Consider the following 5,026-nt stretch of genomic DNA (forward strand, 5'->3'; position numbering starts at 1 on the left):
CGAATTCTATTCTGCTTTCGCCCACGAACTCGTGAGTATGAAAACTAATTTAACAAAATTAGAAAACATGACAAATAAATTTTGAAAACATGAGAAATTGAAATTAAACTTATGACTAGTTTGGCATTGCTGAAATTATTTTAAAAGTAGCTTTTTTTAAAAAATTGGGGCTAAAATTGTGTTTGGTGGAAAAAAAAAGTTCTTTTTTTATCAAAATCATGGGTCCAAAACAGCAGAAAGCAAAAGCAGTTCTACCTCTACTTCTAAAACAACACTTTTTTTCACAGCACAACAACTCCAAACTAACCCTTAAACGTCCATAATTATTCAAGACACGCACATCAAGGGCATTTTGATCATTTTACACTCATCCGGAGTACAATACATTATTTAATGTACGGGTTATGACATGAATAGGTTTTCAAACTTTTCACAATTGTACATTAATTATTATGAATTTTTGTATATTTCGAACTCGTCCTAAAAATGAAGTCATGAGGGTTTGGATGGTTTTAAAAATGCAAACGAGATATACCATCGTCAAAGAGTAGAGGTTGCGATTACGAGCGTTTACATTTTTTTTTTTCACATTATTCACACCTTCAAATTAATTATTGTAAATTTTTTACTGTGCTTTGGTATTTTGTAAGAAAAATCAAAATACATTAAAAAAATCATAATAATTAATCTACAAGTGTGAAAAATGGGAAACAAATATGTAAACGCTCATGATCGCATACTCTACGCTTTGATGATGGATACATCAATAATTGGATTTTTAAAACCATCCAAATCCTAGTGAACAATGTTTTTAGATGGAGTTCAGAATGTGTGATAATTCATAATAATTAATTTATAAGTGCGAAAAATGTGAAAAAAAATTATGCCAACGCTTGTGATTGCATACTCCACGCTTTGACAATGGTTACATCGTCATTTAGATTTTGAGGATTTAGGGTTTAGATTTAGGATGTGCAGATACTAAATTAGGATACCTAGATATTAGTTTTTCAAATACCAAAGATGAAGTTTCTAATTGACATTTGTCAAAAAGTATCATTCATTAAGGAAAAAAAAAATACACCAGGCAAACACAAGGAACGGTAAAACAACCCAAAACCAAAACATAATGGGGAAATCCAAATATACATAAAGCCAAACCTAATAAGAAAACAAACAAAAAACTAACAAAACCCTCTTCTTTATCATCTAAATGCAGTAAACAATTGTTGCCACCGGTGCAAATGACTTGTCAGCAGTCACCAAGGCAGCCACGCTGAACAAAACGATTAAGTGGTCAAATAGACCCAGACTTTGCAACACAAAAACTACAAACCCGCAACCAAAAGTACAACACAACCGGACTATGTCACCAGAAACATCAAACCAAGAGATAGTCAATGGATCCAAATCACTTTCACCAACCCCTGAAAGGATATACCAACTAGGGCTGGGCAAACGGTCCCTAAACCCACGAGTCGGGGCGAGTAATGCCAATTCGGGGTAGGTACATATATTGTAGAGAGTAAATGGGCTGGGACGGGGCGGGACGCTATCAAATACGGGGCGGGCCAAGTCCTAATCCTTAGAAAAAGGGGACCCGGACCGACCCGTTTCTAATAATAATGAACGACCGAGATTAAATGATATCCTATCATCAATCTCAACCATTAATTCTACCCTAGTCGATGTCCCTTGTGTCTAGGTTTCCACTTCTAGTGTCAGACAGTCACTCACTCCCTCCCTCGAACTCCATCATCTTCTCGACGACATCACCCATCCAGCCTCACCGCCGTTGCAACCAACAATGGCACCACCCATCCAGCCATCCTCCACGACAACATCCCAAAGAACACAAGTCCCAGAATCACGGCTCAATTCTCTCCTCTTCGACAACACCACCGCCGTCGCGATCACCATCACCCCATCATCGCCGTCAAGGACGCTACTACCAGCCATCATCCCTCTAAAATTTAGGTAATTTTGAATTAGGGTTTTATTATTAATTTGAATTTCAGGTGTAGGGATTTTAGGGTTTTTAAATTAGAATTTGTAGATTGATGAATGAATTGATGATTGATGATTGCATTGAATTGGTGATTGATGATTGAATTGGTGATTGAAGTAGGTTACTAGAGTTAATTTTGCAGTGGATTGATGATTGAATTGATGATTGATCTGTTTGCTTCTGAGAACCCAGAGGGCCGAGAATGTCTGTGGTTTTCGAACTAGGTTACTAGAGTTAATTAACTTAATTTTGCAGTAGATTGATGATTCATGATTGATCTGTTTGCTTCTGAGACAAAATCTACGTGGTTTTTTATATAAAAGGATTTGGATTTAGAAAAGAGAATGTGGATGAGTACTTACATTGCCAAATCCCAATGTCATATTGGATTTAGTTTAAGAAGTTTGATTTATATTTACACCGAAACCATTCGTCTGACTTGATTGAGTGTCTTACTTTCTTTAGTTTGAGAGTTATTTTTCTTTTCTTTGATTCTCTTTGTATCTCACATATATAAATGCTCGTGAACAGGTGCTATGCCCGCCTGCACCCCCTTGCGGTTAACTGCAGGAAGAAGAAGTGTGGACACAGCAACCAGGTATTTCATATAGCTGATTGAATATCGATGTCTGTTTGATCCTACCTTCTCAACCCTTACCGTTTTAGTTTTGTTCTTTATTCGTGTTATCTTTTATTAATGCAGCTGATGCGAAAGAAGAAGATCAAGTAGACTGGGAATCGAGACAATGGAGCGTCAAGTCTTTTCGGTCATTTAGGTCTTGTGCCGTTTCTTTTGAAACTTTGTTAGAACTTATTATGAGAAAGGGCTTTCATTAAGTTTGAATCTCTCTATATCGAGTCGTTGACATGGCTAATGCATACTTTGATCTTTTTTTTTTTTTTTTTTTTTTGTTAAATGAAAGATGGATTAGTGGTGGTACAGATGCTGAGAAAGATGGCTAATGCATACTTTGATTTTTGTTTGTTGCCTGTGTTATGAATTGTTTGGGGGGATGAAAATGTTTTGGTAAGATGGATGGGAGTGTCAGAATCTAGAACTCGTGATGCTTTGGACCAAGTCTCTCTTTTGCTCTCAATAGTCCATTAATTTGTATCCTAGCTTTCTTTGACAGTAGCAGACGTGGTTAATACTTCTGTTCGTTTTTTTTTTGGTGGTTCGCAGGGATGTAGTCCCGTTCTCAAGTTTATTACCTGGTTCCTAGTAGTTTATTTGGACTGTAAACCTGGCTCTGTATTCTCTGCCTTTGTTTTTGTTGTTTTACCCCCTCATTACCTTCTGTCTAGAATAAAGGCATCCATGCTGCGTAAACCTGGTTCTGTATTCTCTGCCTTTATTTTTGCCAGGATTATAATAGATATCTGACTATGCATTTGTATATGCTGATTCCTAATAGAAGCATAAAAGGAAAGATATTATTCTCATAAATAATACCTCTATTTCCTAAATATCATTTATCATACAGTTTTATTGTAAATTTCCCAGATGGCCAATAGTAACTCATACATTTTTATCGTTTCTCTCTTGCAGCTGTCTGGAAAAGAGTGGCACCATATTCCAGCTGTGGAGCTAACGTCCCTTACAAGTTCAGCATCTCTACCAACAGCAACAGGTATAACTAGATCGACTTATTTTAGTGTTGTAGAGAAGTTCTAAAATCAAATTATGACATCTAGTACAATAATCATGTGACATAGAAAGATTAAAACACAATGAACCTTCAAATACTTTTCTAAATTGCATTTTATTACATTAAAAAAAAAAAATTAAAGCCTCTTCACCGTATGTGCTTGTACTTGGATCGACTTATTTAGCATTCCCTTAACTTCTCTTGCATCATTTATACCCAACTCTAAAGGGTGTTTACCAGCTATAAGATTAATACTTAGGTCCATAGTCTACAGACCTGATACATTCCTACAAGTTTTTCTTCAGATTTTTAATCAGTTTCTTAGATGTGGTTTCGGATGTTAATGCAGAATTTATTGCAGATGTCATGTTTATGTTATTTTGGATTATTTGATTTTGGACTCCAGAATTTGGATGTCTTGGACTCTCAGATGTTTTGTATGTTGATTTGATCTTTAAATGTCTCTTGGATGTTATTTTGAATGTCTTGTATTTAATGTATCGAACGATGCTAGACGATGTAACGTTGTTAATCTATGAACTTGAATGTTGGACTTTGTATTTGGATTGGATGTGATCTATGCAAGGAGTAGTGCAAAATCTGCACTGCATTGATATCTGGTAGTGAACTGTGAATCTGCTGGGAATGGATCTGTGCAAATGTTAGTTTTTTTTTTTTTTTAATTTTATATTTTGTTATTATTATTTTTAATATATATATATAACAAAAAAAAAAACAAGGACCCGTGGACCCGGTCCATTTCAACCGGGTCGGGTTAGGTCCGGTTCCTATATTAGAATTTGTTATCCCCGGCCCAGCCCGGTCCATCTCCTTTGCACCTGGGTCCGGTCCCTTCACTTACGAACACAGTAACAGATGGAAAATGGTGAGGCTAAGGGGTATGTAAAAAACCTTTACTTTGGCAAAACCCTCATCACATTTGGCCTCAAGGAAAATCCGACAATGTTGGGGGAGGGGCATTGATAGAAAGAAATGAATCTGTCATCCATCTTCGGTTCGTTGCTTATATATATGATCAAAGGTAGGCCTGGCAAACGGGTCGTGTCTGTCGTGTTCGTGTCGTTTTCGTGTAACACCTGTTATCTTAACGGGTCGTGTCGTGTCACACCCGTTATCTTAACAAGTCCTTAACAGGTCGAGTCACTTTACCCAACAGGTAAAGTGACCCGACCCGTTATGACCCGCTATGACCGGTTAAGAAAAATGTTTTTTTTTCTTAAATTTGCACATACCACACATTGCCACATAAATATTACTTCAAAACATTAAAACACATTTTTCGTTTAAGTACTACATCTACACTTGAAAATAAGAGCCTAATAAACAAACATCCATACACGACTAATCT

Source organism: Pyrus communis, chromosome 7 (genome assembly GCF_963583255.1).
Source record: "Pyrus communis chromosome 7, drPyrComm1.1, whole genome shotgun sequence".
Lineage (NCBI taxonomy): Eukaryota > Viridiplantae > Streptophyta > Magnoliopsida > Rosales > Rosaceae > Pyrus > Pyrus communis.